We start from the raw sequence: 24,842 nt of genomic DNA, 5'->3' as shown, positions 1-24,842 counted from the left end.
TTTATGAATAAGTAGGTGGATGGATGGAGGCATGGGTAGGTAGGTAGATTAATTGATGGGTAGGTAAATGGATGGAGGGATGGAAGGATGGATGTATAAATTATGGATGGCTGGGTGGGTAGATGAATGGATGAATGCATGACTGGGTGGATGACTGCGTGCGAGGGTGGATGGGTGGATGGGTGGGTGGGCAGATGGGCAGCTGGATGGAGGGATGGAGGAATGAGTAAATGAATGAATAAGTAGATTGATAGATGGGTAGGTGGATGGATAGAAGGATGAATAATGATGGATGGATTGATGGGCAAATAAATGGATGGATAAATTAATGGGTGGGTAAACAGGTGAATGAATGGATGAAGGGTCAGCTGGATGAATGCATAGGAAGGTGGATTGATGGATGTGTGGGTGGGTAGATGGGTGAATGAATGAATGATAACCAGACAAATGGTGCTTTAACTTTGATTTATTAAAATGCAAAAATAATGGAGGATGTCATTTTTGGTTGTAATCTAGCAAAGGGTTTCCAAGAAGGACATTCAGGCAATTATTAACAATGAAGTGCAGTTTGAGGTTCAGAGAGTTATTTGTAGAAGAATAAGGAATGAAGGGAGGGGCAATACAATAGGAGCCTGGGGAACAGGAGAAAGGATGCAAAAGGAAGATACCGAGGGCAACACTCCCTTTCACACATACGTTAAAGGACTCTCGGCTGCACATATTCTAAATGTTATCTCAGTCAATTCTCCCCAGCAAATTACAGGTACTCTTTTATCATTCTTCCTCTTCTATTTTTAACACAAGTGAAGTAGGAGGGGCACAGCAAAGCCTCAGAGGGGTTGAACAACTTCTTTGAGAGCACACAGCAGTGTGTGCTCTCACTTTTTTTTTTTTCCTGGAATTCAAACTGATGACTGAGTCTCCCAAGGCCGTGGATACTCAGTCAAAGGGCATGGCCTCTGGGAAGCAGACACTAGTGGCCAGGCACGTGCCCCTCACAGGACATGCTTACTGGTGAGGACAACGGGGCTGGCTTTATGGGAAGCAGGCAGGTGGTATTGATAAAACAGGGGTGCCTCCAGGGTGGCAAGCATTGAGATTGAGTCTGTCCCTGGCTGTGGGGATTGAAAGGGTGAAGTCCCTGAAGTCTGCTGCAAAACTGCCCCTGGCCCTCCTTCTAGAAAGAAAAGCTGTTCCTGTCTGTCTGGGTGCAATCCTCAGCTGCCCCACCCCAGACAGTCCAGCCTACTTACTCATTATCCTCTGGGTGCCCCGCCCTTGGTCCTAGATCGGGCAGGAGGAGAGCTGGGCTGACAGGGGGCAGCAGCCCAGACCCACCCTCGTCTCCAAGGACAAAGAGTGGCTGCCTCTCCCGTTGTCTGGAAAGCTCCCTGTGTCTGCAGGCTGAGCGCCTGCCGGGATGAAGGGCCAGCTCCGCGCCGGCTTATGCGGCTCAGTGCCTGCAATTTGCACAGGGGGAGCTGAGATATTTCAGACACCTGAGGTGCTTGTAATATCTGAGTGGAGGGAAAATATAGATGCCTTCACCGCCTCCTCCCACGCTGCCCTCAGAATCCAGGGCAGTACAGGGTGAACTTTTGATCAAGGTGACATTGGTTTAAAATAGAAAAATGGCACTAATTTTTGTAAAGACTGGACAGAGAACTGAAGAAATGAAAAGGCAAATGAAATTCCCAGGCAACCCAGCCCTGGCCAAGGAGAGGGCAGCAGTACCTCCTTCAGGGCAAGGATTCCCAGACTTACAGGTATACACTGAGCAGGGGTGGGGGTGCTCCTGGGATCTTATCAAAATGCAGATTCTGATTCCGGGAAGTTCTGGGGTGAAACCTCGGATTTTGCATTTCTAAAAACCTTTCAGTTGACCCCATTGCTCGTCCTGAGTCATGTTGGGTTGCAAGGAGGCCACCTTCTTTTGGGACAACTTCTCTGTGCACAGCTTCAGGGCAGCTATCCTTCAAGCTCCAGCTGTCCCGTGGTTAAGGGGAGCAGCTCTCTTTCCAAAAAGCAACCCCGATGGGCACCTGCCGGCCACCACTAGTCACTGGCACATTGAGTTCATGTGTTCCTTCCAGGAAAGGGCCTTCCCAGAGTAGACCCTGCAGCCCGGGGAGCTCCTGGGGCCTCTAGGTAAGGGTCTGAGTTCCTCTGACTCCCCATGCAGCCCCCACCACTCTCTAGGAGGAGAGTCTTAGCAGACCGTGACAGCTGGGGCTATTCTTGTTCTGCGTCCTGCAGAAAATATCATGGGGAATTGATCACTGGAGAAGTCAGGCCCTAGGTCACAGCTCCTTTCCTGAGTAAATCATTTGAATTAACAATCTGAATGTCCACAGAGCCTCATGCTCGCCCTTGGCTGGTGGTGCTGGGCTGAGACCCGGGAACAAGAGGAACTATCTGGGACCCAGTCCCAGGGCCTCACCCATCTGTGATGTCATAGGTGGAGGACCCAGCTGGGCCCTTTCATTCTAGCTTAGACACAAGATTTCCAATTCTTTTCCCAATAATTTTCAGAGGGATTCTGTCCCAAGTCATCTTGATAAGAGCTTCCATCATGAGTGACTGTGAGCTCCTAGGAAAACCCCACGGGCACAGAATTCCGTCACTAAAGAAAATGTTTGTCTACATTTTATTTTCTCTCTGAGAATCTCTGTTCCAGGATCCTGAAAGGGAAGGAAGAGGAAAAATATTAGTTCCTGGCTGAATGCCACATCTTCGGAAACATGAAAATCAGCAATCGGTATCTTCTGTCCCCTGAATGAGATTCTTTCTCCGAGACTCTGGGCATTGAAACTGGAGGGTGCAAGGCAAGAGTATGATGTTCAAGTCTATGCACCAACGTAAACGACTCCGAAACCAGGTAAAGGTGGTGGCTGGCTTCACTCTGTTTCCACCTGCAGCTTTGGTGCATGCCAAGGGCCACTGTACGCACCACAGGCTTAAACTTTCACAGCAGCCTTACAGCAATAAATGTGGCTATTTCTGTTTTCCATGTGAACTTCACGAAGCTGAAGTTTCATTGACTTTCTTAAGAGCCAGTTCCTCAGCAGTGGCAGAGCTGGGACTTGAACAAACATTAATTACACTCCCTTTCCAGGACACAGCACACCCATTCTCATCTGGGGACCTGCAGGCTGCTCCCACCCGTGTTGCCTTGTGCCATCACCACACCTGAGACAGTCCTGGACTTTTCACACCCTCTTGCAGACTAAGAAAGTCACCACCAGCAAGGAGAAAAGGCAAAATTTGACTTCAGGTTTCTCAGCTTCAAATCTTGGACTTGCTCTGATGGAGTCTGCAGCAGGAACCCAGCCTCCTTTCTTCCCCTGACAGTCACCATTGTGAGTTCGTTCTAATGGTTTGAACACCTCGGTCTAAGAGCTCACTTAAAGTGTGACTGGCCACTCACACTGTGGGGTGAATTCTTTCCTTGAATCTGGTTCTAGAAATGACATGCTATGGGATGCGGCCCACACATGAGATCGCAGAAGCCGAACGGTGCATTGATCACGCGCTCTCAGAATCCTCGGCTCTGATGGGGCTTCTCCAGTTTGCCCACGGTGTCGTATCTCATACCCAAAAGACATCTGACAGATGTCTGCAGCTCTAAGTAGCATCAACTCAAATCGGAAAATTAGTAGCTACTAATGCATGTGGCAGCACTTCTAAAGGTTCAGGTCAAGTGTGGCTCTTATACATTATCATCATGCTATGCATGGTTTCATTTTACCTCCACAGGCAGAAGTGTGGGCCTTGCTGTCTTTTTCCATATTTTAAAAACAATGAAGACACACAGTTACTAAGTGATTAGCTCACTAATACCCTCTAGTTGGTAGCAGAGCCAGTGGAGGACACCTGTGTCTCTGCATAAGGGGGCAAAAATCTGCTGTCCAGTCCCCAGCTCCCACCTCCCAGTCAACAGAGCCCCTGCAATTAGGAGGGGGATGTGCCCTGCTGTGACTGGATGTCCCCAGCCTGTCCCAGAAGAAAGACTTGCAGTGAGATGCAAGGAAGAGCCTCTGGTTTGGCCTCCTCTCCTCCCATCTCCCTCCCTCCTGTGGGAACATGGGCATAATGGCTGGAGCCCCAGGGTCATGTTGGTACCATGAGAGAAGGAACTAGGAACTCATTTCAGAAATGTCACCCTAATGTCCTTAAATGTGGGGACCAAGGCCAGTCACCGTCCAATTGTAGGTTCCTCATTACACAAAGGTAAACTCACAAACACATAGAAAACCAAATATACCTTTCAGCTGTTGCAGCCAAGTACTTGGTTCTGCATCCTGCAAGACCCCAGAAGTGGGCTCAGTGTGGTGGTCACCAGACACAGTGGCATACAGTCCCCGGGTCCTGCAGAGCTGGGGACTGCAACCCAGAGAGGTGTGGACACAGGCAGTGCCTGTCTTGCTCCCTGGTGCAGGCAGAGGCAGCAGCTGCCGCTAGAGGAGCCTCCCCCTGGGTGACCAGGAGGGGTCTTTCTGTGTTTTTTCCAAGCATGGATCAAGAGGGACATGGACACTTCACAGGCTGGAAAGTAACTGTCCTTCCAGAAGCCTCCTGAGCAATCACCAAGGCAAAGTGAATGAATTTTAATTAAAGTCTCAGAACAATCAAAGACAATCAGGTGTCTCTCCCCTCGGAATGCTGACAGCTCCCGATGGCCCGAGGCTGCAGGAGCAGACAAGCAGGGAGGGGAACAGCCCCTGCAGCAACCGGGACAGGCAGCCTGTGCCCTCAGCCCCCCCGGCCCCAGCTGGCACAATGGGTGCCCGTGGGCTGCTCACTCCCTGTGGTCTCACTCCTGGCCTGACCTCCATCCCTTTCAGAAGTGGAGCTGGTCACTCAGTACTGTCTCTGCAGCCTGGGCCCTCTGAGCCCCTCCAAGTTCAGAACAAGGAGAAAGGATAAAACCCCTTTGAAAAACAGGTTGCTGGAGCCACCGGTGGCCCCTGGGCCTGGATTTTAACCTGGCTCTGCACAGAGCCCTCAGAAAACCCACTCAATGTCTGTATCTCAGTTTCCTAGTTTATAGAATGGAGATTCTTAGGATCAAATGAGATAAGGACAGTGGTAGAAGCAGGTAGCCACGTAAAATTTTGTGGAAACATTTAAGTGCTATTATTCTCCAGTGGGTGTGTTTTGCTTAGGTTAGCCTGCATGATTTTTAGGAATGTAATTTCTAAGATGTTGGGAGACAGCTCTCAGTGGGCACTCCCCAGGAGGCTGCCGGCAACCCCGCAATGTCAGGGATTTAAGGATCACCGGGAGGAATCGGTGCGGCACCTCCATTTTAGGGATGAGCAGACAGAAGGCAGAGCTCAAGCCAGACGGCGTCAAGGCCACGTGGCTCCCACGGCTCTGCTCCGCCACGGATCCGCTTCTCTCTGTGGCTCCTTCCTGCTGCTTCGGAGCTTTGCGCCCCCACGGGCTCTCCTGCCTGCCTGGCACCCTCCTGGGCAGCTCCTGTCTGTGCGAAATGGGATCCTGTTGTTAACAGCAATAACTATTTTTACACAAACAAATGGCTATAGACACTATATTCAGGACAAAAATCCAGGGAAGATAAAGCGACTGTGGCCAGAAGGGGCTAATTATGGAGAAGGAAGCAGCTTTAAAATAGCTGTGAAAAAAATCCCAACCCGGGAGTGGGCAGAAGCCGGCACTGGAGTTTTACCTTGCCCTGCTGCAAAGTCACATCCTCTTCATCCTCGGGCAGAACGGACGAACAGTCACCTCCAGTTCTGTGGATATCCCATTTGTATTTGCATTTAAAAGTTTTCTTAAACGGGATTGGAGAATGGGGCTGGATTGTGCCAGTTTTTAAGGATGAAGGGCTGGCGGGTGGAGGCAGAATAAGGAAGATATGACCTGTTCCTGTTTTGATCCTAGTGAAGGAGGAGGCTGCCCAGGAGCGGGGCAGACCCCGGAGGGAAGCTCAAGGGCTGGGGAATCGGGCAGCAGGGCGAGGCTAGTTCTTGGTCAGATATACTAAAGGCCGAGGGTGCACTCTGACCTAATTTGGGGACGACCTTTAAAAAAGAGCTCCAGAAAGCCATGAGAGAAGGTCTGGCCTTCACATGGGAAAGTGATCTGGGGCCATGGCAGCTCAGTTTAGAGGGATTGGAATGAAACAGCAGACAAGTTAGGCTGTGAGACACTGGCACAGACGAAATCCTCTATTTCATTAATTGATACATAATCCCCACCTGAAATGAGGGTATTTTGTGCTCTCAGTGACCAGCTGGGGAAATTCTAACAGTGCTGCAGAGAGAAGGTAACAATAGCTGCATCTTGTTTTTGGATTCTAGAATTCTTAAAGCAATTTTAACTATATGATTCCATGTCATGGTTGCAGCAACCTCTCCCAGTGGACAGTCTAACCTCTTCCTTTAGTAGACGATGAAATTGAGATAATGGGAGGTCGCTCAGATTTCCCAAACTGCTGACAATGGGCTGTGCTGCACCTGCTCCTCATGAAAAATCCTATGAGCTCTCTCCTACTGAATACACATGAGGGGCCAGGTGCCACATCATGGAGTCCTGAGTCTGAGGGCAGTGGCTGCAGTAGAAAGGAAGTTCTGGGGACCAAAGCAGGCAGATCACCTGAAGCCAGGAGTTCGAGACCAGCCTGGCCAACATTGTGAAACCCCGTCTCTATGAAAAATACAAAAGTTAGTGGGGCATGGTGGCAGGTGTCTGTAGTCCCAGCTACTAGGGAGACTGAGGCAGGAGAATTGCTTGAACCCGGGAGGTGGAGGGTACAGGGAGCTGAGATGGCGCCACTGCACTCCAGCTTGGGCAACAGAGCGAAACTCTTAAAAAAAAATTAAAAAATAAAACAAGAAAGGAAGTTCTGTCCACAGTGAAAATGGTGGCTATGCTCTCACAGAGGCTGTTCTGATCAGTGGGTTCTGGGAAACAGCGACTGGAGCAACAAGACAGGCAGTGTATTCCCAGGAGCAAATACAGCTTGGAGGAAAAAGGAAAACCCGGGGGAGGAACCTGCATTAGACCCACACTCTGTCAGAGAACAGGCACTTTGACTACTCTTTTGGGTATTGGAGCAGAATTACTAATGATGTCTTGCATAGTTTCCATATGTCACTTACGCTACCAGGTTCCAAAACTAAATTTAACGAACACGACTTTGTGTTTAACAACTTTTGTTTGCTTTGATTTAATAATGCAACTGCCTAATGAATGAACATCTGGTTTACCTGGCCAATGGTAGATACAGCAAAGTTTACGAGAACCTCAGCCTTGGCATCAGACCGACCTGGATTCACATTCTTTGCCTATGTGTGTCTATCTACAAAACATTTGTATATTGAAGCCATGATTTTCACAGCTAGTGTGTGGAGATAATATTCTGTCGTAGTTATGAGGATGTGTTCACGTATATAATGTGTCTAGCAAAATGTTTAGCATAAGAAATGTTCTGTGAGGGTAGATAAAAATAAGTGTTAGTAATAGCAATAATGAGCTTTACAATATTAGACATGCAGGATATATAATGTCGGCAAATCACACAATTATTACCTGAAGGAGAGTAACCATGCCCCTAAAATAAAAACAATGAAAAATAAAAGATGAGACAAAATGAAGCAAATAAATTCAAATCAGTTGTGGAACTGATACGTAAGATAATCTTTTAACAGTGGTCAGAGTTTCATGAGAGCAGGAATAAGATCTTATATACTCTGATGTCAAACTCGTGGCAAACACATAATGGCTTTTTGAATGAATGAGTGAAGAAATAAATCAATAGTTCTGGAAACTGGTTGATTTGGAATAGGATACCATCCAGGATGAGGCTCCTCCATGAGTGAAGGTCTTAGCATACAACAGTGATCATATACTGCCTGTCTTCGTAGACGTTTAGTGCCCCCCAAATCTCTAGAACATGCTTAATTGACTTGGTATGTGTGTGCCAGATATTAACAACTAGGCTCACTGACACTCTTCAAAATTTAAGGGGTAAATATGCATTTACATATTCTTCTCTCCATCCACCCACCCTTCCAGTGTTTATTGGGTGCCTGCATGCTCCAGGCTGTCTTCCAGGTGGTGGATGATATTCCATTCACAAGACAGGGGTAATCCTGGCCCTCCAGTATTAACCTGGCCACTGAGGAGGGAAATAATGTTAAAATACCACAAAAGTACACACGGACTATGTAGCAAGGAAATAACTTTCCTGGGAAAAGTAGTTCTAATAATACATTGTGATGATGGCCATAACTTTTTCCTTTGTTTGTTTCAGATTCCCAATCATTAAAAATTTTCTGAGACCACAGTTTTATCCAGATAGCATTGCATTATATAATTGTTGTTCGATACTCCCAGGCTGAGAGATGTTTATGGTGCTCTTCATATTATTAATGGACTTTTACCAATGCTTAATTGCTTACTGATTACTCTATTCTTCACTCTTAGATCATTCACTTGAAGACACCTCAAGTTATAAAGCTGAAATTTTATCATACAGCCTAATAATCTTTCTTTATTTCATTTTGGTGAATTCAAAAAATTATTTTTTTCAGTTATTATGGATCAAAACTGCTCAACCTAATGCAAAATATATAAAGAAGTGGAGGATGCAGTGTATGGTCACAGGACGCACTCAATTCGTGATATAATTGAGAGAATGGATGAAATGTGTGTGTGCTGCAGGGGCACATATTTCAGCAACAATGTGTATTTTTAAAGACTCAGTGCAGCACGGTGGCCATAAAGGAAACTCTTCACATCCAGGAGGGATGACTGCTATGCTGAGGGAGCACGGGAGTGGGGGGAGCACGGGAGCGGAGGGAGCGAGGGAGCGGAGGGAGCACGGGAGCGGGGGGAGCACAGGAGCGGAGGGAGCGAGGGAGCGGAGGGAGCATGGGAGCGGGGGGAGCAAGGGAGCGGGGGAAGCACGGGAGCACGGAGCACGGGGGCAGAGGGAGCACATTGAAGGAGCTCTACTTCCAGCCTTTCCTCTTCCAGCTTCCTTGCAGCAGCAAACGCTCTGCCGGGTCTTAAAACAAAACAGGACTAGAGTGCTCATGACAGACACCACCTCCTAATACAGTGCCATGGTCCTGACTACCTGAGAAAGGGTTGTTGACATGGAAGGACCCAGGACCAACCCCTTGGGGAATAAAATGAGCAGGGGAGGCAAGGCAGAAGCTGCACTGCAGTTCTGTCCCAGCCAGTCAATCAGCCAATCATCAGATCAATCACTCAGCCAGTCCTCTGCAGCTGCAACAGCGCTTCGGAGCTTTCCTTATTGAGGTGAGGTGACTGGGCCTTTATAGCCCCGCAATGACCAGTCACTGATGAGGCTGCCCCCAGAAAAGGGGGTGCGGTTGGACAGGACAGCTCTCTTTAGCCATGGGCACTGGCTGGAGAGGGACTCAGGTGAGACTTCAGCCACCAACACTCAGCAAGAGGGGTGATGGGTGTTTAACCCTGAACTGGGTAAGTCCTGTAACATTTTCTCCATTCCGTAACACATGCTTAAAAGCAGGTACATGAAATAGCCAAGACGTTTCTTTCTTGACCCCGCATCCACCTCTTGCTTCTGTTTTACTCCTCCGTCTTCCTTCAAGTGCATGCTCCCTGAGCAAGGTCTCAGGACATGATGTCCAGTTCCTCCTTCCCATTCACTCCTCAGCAGGGTCCAGTCTGGTCTCTGCCTGCATTGTGAGTCAGTAACCACTTTTGTCTAAATAAACAATGACCTCCAGGTTTCTAAACACAGCAAAGAGCTTCCTTCCTCGGCAAAGTCCTTCACATCTCTAGGTTTCTGTGACCCCAGACTCCTACTGTTTTGCCCCATAACCTAGCGGGGCCCTCGCAGTCCTGTTTGGTGCTTCATCCTCCCCTACAAGTCAGTAAGCCTTGGGGTCTTGGCTCTGGTCTCCATCTTCGCCCCTCCCTGCTCTGTGCTCTCTCCCCAGACAGTCCCTGTACCCACGACTAAAAACGCTCCCTGCACACATTTGCTCACTAGCTGAGACCTCCAACCCAGACCCAGCACCTCCTCTGACATTCCTCTTCCCTGGCTTCCCCGGCTTCCCCGCTAGTCTATCTCAAATACATGCTGGCCCTTTCCCCAAACCCTTTCCAGAGCCCCTCTGCTCTCGGAGGCTATCACTGCCCATTTAGTTATACAAGCCCAGAAACCAAGAATCATTATGACACCTGTCTTAGTCCATTTTGTTCTCCTATAACAAAATAGTAATGAGTATGGGTAATTCATACGGAACAGAGATTTATTTCATACTGTTCTGGAGCCTGGAAAGTCCAAGTTTGAAGGGTCCGTGTCTGACAAGGGTCTTCTTTCTGTCTCATCCCACAGCAAAAGGCAGATGGGGGTTAGGGAAGGGGGGAAGAAAAGGAGGAAAGGGAGGTGGGAGGGAACAGAGGAAGCCAAACTCATCCGTTTTAGCAGGAACCCACTCCTCTGGCAATGGTATTGATCCATTTATGAGGACGGTGCCCCCGACCCAGTTACCTCTTAAAGATGCCAACTGTCAGCACTGCTGCAGTGGGGGATGGTTCCCAACACATCAACCGTGGGGAACATATTCAAACCATAGCAACACCTTTCCCTTTCTTACTTCTCAAGTTCAATCTGTCACCATGACATGTGGTTTTATTTCCCCATATGTGTCTTAAACATAAATTCATCTCTGCATTTTCCCCACCACTATTCGGGCCAAAGCTGCTGGGACCATTGCAATAATCTCATTGTTTACCTGCATCTCTCCTCTAATGCACTCACCATAAGATAATCAAAGTGATATATTATTTAAAATGAAAATCTGACACTGTCACCCCATTACTTAACGCCCTCGGTGGATTTCCATTACTTTTCACAGAAACAAAAAGATGCGCTCGTAACTTCCCACAGTGCCTAACAGGGTCTGGCCTCCCCTGCTCCTCAGCCCCGAACCCATCACTCACACCACCCTGTCCCCACCCTTGCACACTCTTCCCTGGGGTAGAACACTGTTCTCCCGTGCCCACTTACTCCCTCTATCTTTTCAGTATTAGCTTGAGGGTCCTCTCCCCCTTCTTCATGAACTGGGCAACATCCCTGGCACCTGCTGTCATGTGTCTGCATATCTCTTACTGTACATTACATTTTCCATGGGTTTATGAAATTATTTAATTAAAATCTGACATTCTTCTGCTGTAAGCTCTGTGAGTATAGAGACAGTTCAGGCACAGTGCTCACGACATATTTTTGGGATGGAAAGATGGGTGGGCAGGTGAATACATAAATGAGTTCACTGAGATGTGGAACACAGAGTGAAGAGCAGACACCTGTTCTGGGAATGATGACCACATCAGTGTTGAGAATGCTGTGTTCACGAGGCCTGGGTGACATGGAGGTGCTGTGTCCAGCACATGCAGAGATCAGTCTCAGGAGAACACACCCCGACAGCTCTTTGGTCACAGACTTTCAGCTTCCAGAACTGAAGCTGGGCAAATGGATTCCGGATGTTCAGGCTGCCCAGTCTGTGAGATGTTATTGTGGAAGCCCAGAGTGACTAATACACTGGCTAAAGCAAAATCCAGGGCATCTGACACCAAAAAATCTGGAGAATACTTTTCAATAAACAACATAGTAATCAATATTATCATGTTGCTAAATGATTCTTAAAAACAAACAAACAACAAACAAGGAGACAAAATCTGAAAACCTTCCATTGAGTTTTATCATAAGAAGTCACTTATGTCCTCAAAGAGAGTGTTTCTAGGGGAAAAGTCATGAAGAATTCATGGGAAGTGGGGAAACGCAGATGCTGTGGAGGTCAAGTTTCTTGCAAAGTCAGGGTGGACAGAAGGCATAACACAGGACTGTGGCCAGAAGTGAATGAAGGTAGAGAGATATTTTTTTTTCATTTTGCTGTTGGGATGATCCAAGAGCAGGTGTGCATACTGGCGTGGGCTCGTACAGGGTGGACGCCAGAAGGGAGAGAAGAGGTCAAATGCTGATAGAAGGAGGTTCCCAAGAAGGCAGGCTTGACTGGGGTCAACTGGTTTCAACTTGACTGGGACATGGGGTGCCCAGGCAGTTGGCTTGAATATTCGTCCCCTCCAAATATCATGTTAAAATTTTTTTAACATGAGATTTAAAAGCCTCCAGTGTTGAAGGTGGGACCTAGTGGGTGTTTGGGTCATGGAGATGGATGCCTCATGAATTGGTGTTCTCCTCTTATTAATGAGTTCTCATTCTATGAGTTCTTGCAAGATTTGATTGTTAAAAATCGCCTTGCAGCTCCTCCCCTTCTCATCCTTCCTGTCCCACTGTGTGATGCCTTCTCCCCTACGCCTTCCACCATGAGTAGAATCCCCTGGAGGCCTCACCAGACATAGATGCTGGTACCATGCTTTTCTGTATAGCCTGTAGAACTGTGAGCCAAATAAACCTCTTTTCTTTATAAATTACCCAGCCCCAGGTGTTCCTTTTAGCAATGTAAAACAAACTAAGACAGTTGGTAAAGCATGATTTTTGGATGTTTCTGTGAGGGTGCGTCCAGAAGAGACTAACATTTGAACTAGTAAACTGAGTAAAGAAGAAGACGGCCCTCACCAGTGTAAGAGGGCATCATCCAATTCACTGAGGGCCCAAATGAAACAAAACAACAGAGGAAGAGCAGATTCGCTCTCTCTGCTTGAGCTGAGGCATCCATCCTCTCCTGCTCATGGGCATTTGTGTTCCTGGTTCTTTTCTGGACTTGGGCTTGGACTTACGCTAGTGACTCCACTGGTTCTCATGCCTCCAGGTTTGGACTGGAGCAACACTACCAGCTTCCCTGGGGTCGCAGCTAGCAGATGTAGATTGTGGGTCTTCTTAGCCTCAATAATTATGTGAGCCAATAATTCCCCATGACAAATATATCTATTCCCATAGATAGATATATGTTGTATTGGTTTTGTTTCTATGGAGAACCCTAAAATAGTAAGCAAAACAAAATAGACAGCAGACAAAGGAAGGATGAAGTTTCAAGTCAGTTTTTCAGTTTGAGCTAAGTGGGTCTTGACTGAAGGATTCTATTTTCTCTGAAGTCGTAGGGAGTTCAATTTATTCATTCTGGGTGGCTCTCAGGGATATAGCTAAGAGGCATTGGGGAAAATTTAGCTATGCAGGTTTCAGTTCAATAATAAGAGCATCTGAATAATGACAATTGTTTCCAGTAATGATTTATAACTTTCATTGAGCATTTATCACATGCCAGGCTTTAAGTTAATTATCTCATTCAAGTATTTCAGTAACCTGATGAGGTTGGTATCATTATTATTTTTATTTTGCACACAAAAATTAAGGTTCATAAAGGGGAAGTAGCTTTCTGAATGTCACACTATCATAAGTTAATTCAAATACAGAAATAGCTTGACTGGTAGTGAGTTCCCCATCACTGATAGTAATTTTCCCTAAATTGTGTAATGATTATTTACATCAAAAGTAGGAGTTTCTTTTAGAAATAGAGAATAAAAATATTTTTTGTTAGGGAAGTCTGGCCATTTTCCTACCAAGTGCTTAAAATAATCATTTTTTATTATTTTAGGTATGCTGTAAAGAATAATTCCAACAATAAAAATGAGATTACAATTACTTGGTAGTTTAAAAACTCTGCATTTTGGAATCCTGGAGGTCCATGAACATACCCCAGGGTCCTTCAAGTGGGGCTGGCTTCTTTCTTTTCTGCCTCTGCCCCATCATAAGTAAAACAGCTACATGTCCACTTGTTCTCATGTGTATTGGGACCACATGTAAAATTTCATATTAAAAAGTTTTATAGATAAGAAAATGTCTAGAAGCAATCAGAATGATAATCCTTCATCGTGTTCTAGCCGTATAATTCAGTGGAAAGCAATTTCTGGAGGGTAGGTGTGAACTGGCGGCTGGAACAGCGGCCTTTTCCGCACTGCCTAGTCCCCCCATCCTGGATGCCCCGCCCAGCCTGCTCTGGGCTGCACCGCCTGACTCTCAGCAGAACCCCCTCCTCTGCAAAGACCATTCAGGGCTTCCCAACCCGGGGCAGCCCTCATAGCCCCCAGGGGCTCTGAACACCCAGCGGCTGGACCACCCTGAGCTCTCTGCAGGGGAGGATTTGCAATTGCAGCAGGCTGCGGCCTCCTGCGCCAGGCCTGGGTCTGCACCGACCTCCCAGGCCGGGCATGGAGCCCCGTGGCTCTGTCGGGGGGTGCTCCCACCCTGTCCTCTGAAAATGTGGGCTGTGAAAACGGCACTGGCAGGCACACTCTCTGCTCACACAGAAAGCTCCTGACTCAGCTGGTTCTCGCTGATGCTGGCAGTGTCCCCCGGGATGGGGAGGGCAGGCCGTGGCCAGGCCAGCCACGGAGGAGGCGCTGGGTGACCTGTGGGACCACTGGCCACCTGTCACTCCGGGTCTGCGGTCTGCCGAGCCGCCACCTGGACCTGATGCTCTTCCAAGATGGAATTCCGGGGGTGGGCACCCGGCAGCTAATCACCAATTGGTGATCAGGCTGCCGTTCCCATGGTGATTTCCCATCAAGCCCACACACCCTGGGCTCTCGTCCCCTCCCATTCACTGTAACCTCCATTAAGTAGAAACAAAAGATTAATACGGCAGAAGCCATTTAATGAACTCGGCGGTGGTGCAGAGGCTTTTAGCTTTTTCCTGGAGCGGATTCCTGGAACAGCAAGGCAGGGGCCTCTCAGCCCCTGCAGGAGGTGCCACAGGCTTTTTCGGCGTCTGATCTCTCGCCCCATTGTCAGACTTCAATTGCAGCAAATGCCTGCCCAGACAGTCTCCTGGTTTAGGGGAAGACCCCCTTTTCTTTATCTCTGTGTGTAATTCATTTTATCTCTCCACACCAGGAAGGGAGGAAAATAGGAAATCAAAGGAAATGAAGAATGATGCAAACTTTCTCTCCCAACAGGCAAGGGAAGGGAAGAAGGGAGCAGTGAGAGTTGGGCAGGGTGTGGAGCAGCAAATTGGGAGTCTGGAGCCCCGGCTGCTTGGGACTTGGTATGTGGTCACAGAGCACACCACCTCCTGTGGTCCTCCTGTAAAATAGGATGAAGTCAGGGCTCCCAGCCAGTGTGAGGTGTTATGGGTTTTGAACAGTATCTGCAGAGATGCTCATTTAAAAGGGGTGGGTGGGGAGGGTTCATATCCGTATCCTACATCATATAAGTGCCCACCTTCTCTTTTCTCAGCTCATTTCCCCTCCCCACTCAGCTGTCTCCAATGGGAGCCAGTTCTGGGCTGGGGCCCTGTGGAGGGAAGCCACAGAGCTGTAGCACTGCCATCTTGGACACACACCACCATCTTGGACACACACCACCATCTTGGACACACACCGCCATCTTGGACACATACTGCCACTTTAAGTTCCCTTGATTAAAAACCGCCTAAATCCAGCCCCAAAACGTTAGCCTAATGGTTAATGTCAGCATGACCAGAAACATTCCAACCCTGAGATAAACCCCTGTCCAGCCAGAAACATGCCAACCCCAAGATAACCTACCCTCTGACAAGAGACATGCCAGCCCCTCAATAAACTTTCCCTCTCACAGAAATATTCCAAGTCTGTGAGATAAACTCTGCCTTCCTAAACCCTTAAATACCCTTAGACTGTAAGAGAGAATGCTCCTGATGGAAATTGGCCAGAAGCCCCTCTCAGGTATATTCTCCAAAATAAACCTGTCTTTGACTGTTGAGCCGCTTTTCATGTTTCTTTCCTCTTTCTTTAGCTCTATGGGAAGGCCTTCCTGTTCTTTCCTGACTGCCTGCACCTGCCCTACCTGAGTGGTGTGGATCTCACATGGAACTTTGGCTTCTTGGGAAGGGGCTTCCAGGGTTGGCCTGTCTGTAGTGCTTACACAGGATCCTGGTCTGCACCTCCTGTGCGAATGTGAATGTCCCTGAGATGACCTACAGAGAAACCTCTAGTCCCAGAATGGTCAAAGGGCCTTTCAGGGAATGTCTTTTTATTGCTAGCCATGCAAGCCAGCTAGCAATAAAAAGAAATAAGACTTCATTGTCAAGGTGAAGTAGGAGAAACAGGGAGAAAAACTAATTATGAAAAGGATTAAGAACAAAAGTACAAGATCAAGGGCCCCTTGTGGAGGCTGACTGGAATGAGAGGGGTTTTTAGCATCAGAAATCCTGGGTCCAAACCTCCCCTCTGGTCCCTGCTAACCATGCAAGTTCAGGGACTTGTTTGACCTCACCAGCAGGACTGTTCATGGATGAGGGTTATGTGTGCCAAGCCTGGCCCAGTGCAGGTGTCAGTCAGTGACTCGTGTTATTCTCTATCTTCCTGCCTCTTCTGCTCTCACCCTTATCTGACTCTCTGTGGCCAAAATCATTGTGGAGGGGAGGAACATCTCCTGACACTTCCCCCAGGCTGCTGGGAACCCTGTGCACTGGCAAAACTGTCGCTTCTCTCTCTGGCCTTAGTTTGGTTTCCCCTTTGGTAACACTATCCGTGAGCAGGGCTGTGGAGGAGCTGGACCCTGGATGGTGGGTGTTAAGCTTGTTGGGTTGTTTACCAGAACTAAAGACTGACATTTCCCCAGTGATGACCATAAATTGTAGCTGAATAAGGGAATAGAGTCAGAATCAGAGAAGTAATGCCTGACGATGGCTCCAAGGGCTGAATATGGAGCACGGCTGGGAAACCAGGCTGGGAGCTATGGAGGAAGTAACCAGAGAGGCAGGCTCTGGTCCTGAGACACATCTTCTCACTGAACTTCTGGGTTAGGCCCCACCAGCCTCAGTCAAGTCAGGAAGGGAGAGCGGATGCTGGGAGGCCCATCCAGGGTGGGGCCCCAGGTTGTGGCCCCTTGAATCTGTGCCCAGAAAAAATTCGCTTCAGTAATTGAAATTGCTGGGTAACTTGTTTTTAGTTCAAACTAAACTCCCTATGATTATTACTTTAAAACTGCAGAGCAACTTCATATTTTATTTAGTGGAATAATAGTCATGTGTTTAGTTGAAAGCGTTGAAAATAAGAGAAGGGCTGTTCTGGCTGGGCAGTGGCTCACACCTGTAATCCCAGCACTTTGGGAGGCCGAGGTGGGTGGATCACCAGGTCAGGAGATCGAGACGATCCTGGCTAACATGGTGAAACCCCGTCTCTACTAAAAACACAAAAAATTAGCCAGGTGTGGTGGTGGGCACCTGTAGTCTCAGCTACTAGGGAGGCTGAGGAAAGACAATGGCATGAATCCAGCAGGCAGAACTTGCAGTGAGCTGAGATCATGCCACTGCACTCCAGCCTGGGTGACAGAGTGAGACTCTATCTCAAAAAAAAAAAAAAAAAAAAAAAAAAAGAAGGCTGTTCTGATACAGACGTAAGAGAAGAGGGCGATCTCCCTTCCACTACCATGGTACCGACACACTTTCAGTGAATAGCTTGTCATTCAGTACAGGAAATATTTTGTTTAGTATACCTCAAGCTGCACAATGTTTATGATTTTTAAAAGTCTTCGTAAAAGGATTTATATATAAGCAATATATGAGACTTATAAAATTAGTGCAGTACAGGCTTAAAATCATATATTCACAAAAAGCTGGAGAAAAACAAATTAATTTCTGCATTTTTCTTGCAATTTACACTAAAATCTGATATGCTTTTCCACAGAAAGAAAAAGGATGCCACTTCTAAGTGTCTAATTCCTAGATGTTAGACTTCTCTGAAGGTGAATGCACTTATTTTTAAGCTAGTAGCACATTTAACACTCAATCTAAACTTGCAAAGCTGTTTTTGAAAGTTCATTTTCACTTCAATTGCAGAACTGAAATTCTCTCTGCAGGGGCCCCACTGGCAAGCAGGAGACGTGGTACCGAAGCCCGTTCCTCAGCGAGTGCTCACCCTGGCAGCTTTGCTGAGAGTCCTTCTCACGCATGTCCAGTCTGGGGGAAGACGTTTTTAGTCTCATCACAGCACCATGTGGCGACATCCTGAAGCTTGGGATCTCTGCAGCTTCTCCCAGGCACAGCGACTTTCCTCTTGCACCTGGTTAATGATGCAGCAGAGCCCTGGGCAGGGAGGCCTGTGCCTGCTATGCAGAACATCACAGCTAAGCGAAAGCTGTGGCTTGCTCCAGATAGGCAGGGCTGGCTGTGGCTCCCACACCAGGTCAGCAGGATTTGCCTCTGTTTCTGTGGTTCCACTGCCACACCTGCCCCAGACGCCCCTGTCCAAGCACTCTGAGTTTGAGTTCATTAGTGGTCTCTGACCTGTCTGTCGAAACCCTACTGAGGAGATTTGAGGAATGGCAAGGTCCACCTGGCAGAGCCTCAGCACTTTGCTGGTCAGATGGTCAATAATGATGGGTGGAATTTGAAACCAGAGGCCCAGATGGGATCGAATCCCAGGAATACCAAGCAAGTGTCCTCAGGATTTGTATAACCTCATTGTACAGATAACCCCTAGTCCTAATCCAGGACCTATATTCTCTGAGTGGATGATCGATCTTTTGAAAGAACCAGTAGTTTTCCCACAGTGAGATACATCACATTAAAATTAATCAATAGAATAGAAATTAAAGCTGGAACTAAGCTGAACATAAATTACTCTCTTCTTTGGGAAGAAACCTGCATGGTCCATGAGTGCAGTGTGTGAAGGCAGGAGTCCCTGCAGGCTCCCAGCACTGATGCCTCCCCGCTGGATGAAGACGTGTAACCACACAGTCCTTCCAGGCCAGGGTCTCCTCTCCTGTGAATGGGGGCAAAACGGCGCCTTTCTTACAGGGCTGTTCTCAGAGAATGGAACTAAAGTGCTCAGGGAGCACTGAATTTGCGGTGAACATTAAGTGCAGAGAAGTGCTTACTGTTGGAAGAGTGCAGAAGGTGTTTGTCCATCCTCCAGGTCCTGGAAATGAGTGGATATGGACCCCCCCACACAGAGGTCCCTGGGGAAAGGCCTCGGACAGTCTCAGCAGATGGGAGCTGAGTGTGGAGAGCTGAGTGTATGGAGCAGGACAGAGGCACTCACCAGGCCTGAGTCCACCGCAGAGTTAAGGATTGGGTGGAACTGAGCGAAAGGCTCTACTGCCCAGAATCTCCACTTCCACACTGGGAAGGTGGAGAGAGCTTTTTCCAGAAGACAAGAGTTATTCTGAGAATTGCCTGAGACAGCGTGTGTGAAAGCCGTCAGCAGAGCCCATGTTACTCAGGGGGCTGCACGCACTGTGGAGGGGTTGGAGAGTGGAAGCCCACTGCTCTTGTGTGCCTGGCTCCAAGCTAAGCTGTAGGACTGGGGTGGGGGTGCAGAGGAGATGTGGACTGTCACCCTGAGATTCAGCCTGTCAGTGAGGGACTGTCATGCCATTTTCTTGCTTTGCCTTGAACTCTTATGTTGTGTACAATGAAGAATATAAAGACACAGACACCTGGGTATGAGCCTTGTGTGAGGACCCCAAAAAGCCAGCGAGTTTGAGTTTGGAAAGGTAGGATGGTGGTTTTGACACCAGGCAAATCAGTGGCAGCCTGGGCAAGCCAGCATTTCTGCATTTCTTGAATGTTTAAGTCAGTTTCACAAGCTTATTTTGAAAATTAGAGATAACGTCTGTACAGGACCTGACTCCCGAAGAGCACTAGATATAAAAAAATACCCGTTATTATTGTAACCAGAATCAACGCAGTACTCTGCTCCAGCCTGAGGGCTTGGCTCCACGGGGTGGCATCTACTAGGAGCCAAACACAGCCCCAGAAAGTGAGAGAGGAATGTGAACCTGTACTGTCTGCTCTCTGGGGGAGCGAGGAAGAGGCGCAGGCCAGCGTGCACCACATGCAGGAAGGACCCTTACGCTCCCGTCACCTGGTCCTTTTCCTGAATGCTGCGGCTCACCATGGCTGTTCACCACCACATTTTAGGCTGGCACTCCTAAAACATCTCTGCCCCTGTGTCACTCCCTTGCACATCAGGCCTCGGATGAAACCACTTGGTCTGTTTTCATCTGCCCATCTGCAGCTGCTCTTCATGCCTCATCCACCCAGCACAACTAGCTCGGGACCTGATGCTGACCAAGCAGGCAAAGGATCTTTCCTCCAAGAGCAGAGGTGGGCACGCTCACTGCAAATGCATACAGGCATGTGTAGATGCACACCTGTGTTTATTACACATCCAGATATACGTACACACACATGCACACACATACATGAACACGTGAACACATGTGCATATGCACATGCACACATGTACGCATGCACACACATGCACACATGTGCAAACACGCACATGCACACACGCACATGCACATGTACACACGTGCACACACATACACGAACACGTGAACACATGTGTATATGCACACACACATGCACACATGTACACATGCACACACATGCCCACATGCACATGCACACATGCACACACACACAAACACACGCACACACACACGTGTATATATCTTTGTCCCATGATCTGTCCTTTGTATTCTTCACTGATTTCCCTGACCCCTATATCCGTCATTAGATTTCTCTGTCTCCAGCCCTCACTCAAACATCGCTCCCTTTGCTGCCTTGACCAAGTTCTGCCTGCTAAGGACTCCCATCCCGGGGCCCCTCTGGTGCCCAGCAGCCCTGCAGATGTGGCCTTGTACTTGTTACATAACTGTCTGCTTCTCCTCTGACTCTGTGACTACAGAGTGTTTCAAAGGCAGGCACTAGGTATGAGTCATCTTTGCCTCTGCAGCAATTTCTACAATATCTGGGGCATAGTAAACTCTCATATAATGAATCAAATAATGAACGAATGAAGTAAATAAAATTACTATATGAATAATGTAGGGAAAAAAGAACATTGCTGGTATGTATATAATTAATTCAAGGATATGATTACTACATATGAACATAAGATATTGTGTAAGTCAGAAAGTGATGTGGCTTACTGTCAGATCAGGGCATGTACAGATTCCTGTAGTATAAACGCCACAGAAAATATGTGCTAGTGTAGGCCCAGCATCATTTTATAAACATCTTTGAGGTGTCAGTGATGTGGAGTAAAATACCAAACCATAAGTGTACAGCTTGTTGAAGTTTTACACGTGTAGCCACCACCAGATGAGATGCAGAACACGTCCCCCACCAATAAAAGAGAGAACACAGTGTGCTTCTTCATCAGAGAACCACTCCAGAGCACTGCTTCTAGCAATCATGGACTATCATTCTGAAGGAAAGCCCAGCCCAGTTGAGGCTGGCGAGCAGAGACCTGTTTGTATCTCACCCTGAATCCCAATGTCTGGTGGACAAGACTACCAGTGAATCTGTGTCCCAGAAATGACATGTTGAAGTCCTAACCCCCAGTATTTTTTAATGTGACCTTATTTGGAAATAGGGTCTTTGCAGGTATAATCAAGTTAAGATGAGGTGGTTAGGCTAGTCCCTAATCCCATGTAACTAGTGTCCTTATAAGAAGAGAAGAGACCCAGACACCAAAGGGGGATCACCATGGGAAGATGGAGGCAGAGACTGGAGTGATGCATCTGCAAGCCAAGGGAAGTGGGGGGCTGTCTGCCACCACGAGGAGTCAGGAGAGGGACAGGAAACAGGTTCTCCCTCAGAGCCTTCCAAAGGACCTTAACTGCAGGCACCTTTTGTGTGGCTTGGCTGTGTCTCCACCCAAACCTCAACTTGAACTGTATCTCCCAGAATTCCCACATGTTGTGGGAGCGACCCAGGGAGAGGTAATTGAATGATGGGGGCCAGTCTTTCCCCTGCCATTCTCTTGATAGTGAATAAGTCTCACAAGATCTCATGGGTTTATCAGGGGTTTCCACTTTTGTTTCCTCATTTTTCTCTTGCTGTTGCCATGCAAGAAGTGCCTTTCACCTCCTGCCATGATTCTGAGGCCTCCCCAGTCATTTGGAACTGTAAGTCCCATTAAACCTCTTTTTGTTCCCTGTTTCAACTATGTCTTTACCAGGAGTGTGAAAATGAACCAATACAGTAAATTGGTACCAGTAGAGTGGGCGCTGCTGAAAAGATATCCGAAAATGTGGAAGCGATTTTGGAACTGGGTAGCAGGCAGAGGTTGGCACAGTTTGGAGGGCTCAGAAGAAGACAGAAAAATGTGGGAAAGTTTGGAACTTCCTAGAGACTTGTCGAATGGTTTTGCCCAAAATGCTGATAGTGATACGGACAATAAGGTCCAGGCTGAGGTGGTCTCAGATGTAGATGAAGAACTTGTTGAGAACTGGAGCAAAACTGACTCTTGTTATGTTTTAGAAAAGATATTGGCAGCATTTTGCCCCTGCTCTAGAGATTTGTGGAACTTTGAACTTGAGAGAAATGATTTAGGGTATCTGGTGGAAGAAATTTCTAAGCAGCAAAGCATTTAAAAGGTGACTTGGGTGCTGTTAAAAGCATTACATTTTAAAAGGGAAACAGAGTATAAAAATTCAGAAAATTTGCAGCCTGACAATGCAGTAGAAAAGGAAAAAAAACATTTTTGAGGAGAAATTCAAGCCAGCTGTAGAAATTTGTATAAGTTGCAAGGAGCCTAATATTAATCCCCAAGACCATGGGAAAAATATCTCCAGGCCATAACTAAGACCTCACAGCAGCCCCTCCCATCATAGGCCCAAGGCCCAGGAGGAAAAAGTGGTTTCATGGGCTGGGCCCAGGGTCCTCATGCTGTGTGCAGCCTAGGGACTTGGTGTCCTGCATCCCAGCCACTACAACCATTGGTTAAAAGGGGCCAAGGTAGAGCTCGAGCTGTGGCTCCAAATGGAGGAAGCCCCAAGCCTTGGCATCTTCCACATGGTATTGAGTCTGCCAGTACACAGAAGTCAAGAATTGAGGTCTGGGAATCTCTGCCTAGATTTCAGAAGATGTATGGAAATGCCTGGATACCCAGGCAAAAGTTAGCTGCAGGAGCGGGGCCCTCATGGAGAACCTCTGCTAGGGCAGTGTGGAAGGGATATGTGGGGTTGGAGCCCCCACACAGAGTCTCTACTGGGGCACTGCCCAGTGGAGCTGTGAGAAGTGGGCCACCACCCTCCAGACCCCAGAATGGTAGATCCACCAACAGCTTGCACCGTGTGCCTGGAAAAGCTGTAGACACTCAACACCAAACAGTGAAAGCAGCCGTGAGTAAGGCCGTACCCTGCAAAGCCACAGGGGTGGAGCTGCCCAAGACCGTGAGAACCTACCTTTTCATCAGCATGACCTGGATGTGAAACATGGAGTCGAAGAGGATCATTCTGGAGCTTCAGAATTTGACTGTCCCCTGGATTTTGGACTGTCATGGGCCCTGTAACCCCCTTTGTCTTGACCAATGTATCCCATTTGTAAAGGCTGTGTTTACCCAATACCTGTACCTGAATTGTATCTAGGAAGTAACTAGCTTACTTTTGATTTTACAGGCTCATAGGTGGAAGGGACTTGCCTTGTCTCGGATGAGACTTTGGACTGTGGACTTTTGGGTTATTGCTGAAATGAGTTAAGACTTTGGGGGACTATTGGGAAGGCATGATTGGTTTTGAAATGTGAGGACATGAGATTTGGAGGGGGCAGGGGTGGAATGATTGTTTGGCTGTGTTCCCCCACCCCCAAATCTCAACTCAAGTTGTGTCTCGCAGAATTTTCACATGTGCGAGGGACCCAGGGGAGGTGATTGAATCATGCAGGCTGGTCTTCCACGTGCTAGTCTCGTGATAGTGAGTTAGTCTCTTGAGATCTAATAGGTATATCAGGGGTTTCCACTTTCTCTCCCTCCTCATTTTTCTCTTACTGCTGCCATGTAAGAAGTGCCTTTCACCTCCCGCCATGATTCTGAGGCCTCCCCAGCCATGTGGAACTGTAAGTCCAATTAAACCTCTTTCTGTTCCCAGTTTCAGGTATGTCTTCAGCAGTAGCATGAAAACGAACAAATACAACCTTGATTTTTGACTTCTGACCCCCAGTAAGGTGGAAGAATAAGCATTTGTCCTGTCAAGCCACCCAACTGGTGCTTATTATGACAGTCCTAGGAAACTAACATACATCCATGATGAAAGCTGACACCTTGCTTGCATTTGTTGAGAACTGTCTCACAAACCTACTGTCTTAGTCAGTTCTCATGCTGCTGTAAAGAACTGCCTGAGACTGGGTGATTTATAAAGGAAAGAGGTTTAATTGACTCACAGTTCTGCAGGACTGGGGAGGCCCCAGGAAACTTACAATCATGGCTGAAAGGGAAGCAAACATGTCCTTTACACGGTGGCAGCAAGAAAAAGTGCCGAGCGAAGTGGGGGAAAAACCCTTATAAAACCATCAGATCTCGTGAGAACTCACTCACTACCATGAGAACAGCATGGCAGAACTGCCCCTATAATCTAATCACCTCCCACAAGATCTCTCCCCCAATATGTGGGGATTACTACAATTCAGATTACAAGTCAAGATGAGATTTCAGTGGGGACACAGAGCCTGACCATATCACCTTCTCTATTCAAACTCGTGAACAATTGGTAATTGTGGGTACAGTGAAGCATTCAACACTCATGGAGCTAAGAGCCTCAGGGAACCCTCATGTTACTCTCCCATACCCATGTTCTGTGAATAGCTGACTAGTCAAGACTCAGACGTGTTACTTATTTTGATGATGCTTTCTCCTACCAAGGATTTACTCAAAACAAAAGTAACAAAATTCCATATGTTTTCTATTCACTGGTTATCTGAAAGAAAGAAGAGAACTGTGAAATTAATATCCCTAGGGTTACCTTCTTTGGTCCCTTAGCCACAGGATTGCTACAGGATTATTTTCTAGTTACCTGCATGTCATGAGATGTCTTCCTCTGATCCTCCTTGTCCTCATCAAGTGAATCCACTTCTCATTTTGAA

Source organism: Theropithecus gelada, chromosome 13 (assembly GCF_003255815.1).
Source record: "Theropithecus gelada isolate Dixy chromosome 13, Tgel_1.0, whole genome shotgun sequence".
NCBI classification, from domain to species: Eukaryota; Metazoa; Chordata; class Mammalia; order Primates; family Cercopithecidae; genus Theropithecus; species Theropithecus gelada.
Note: the sequence above shows the minus strand (reverse complement) of the source record.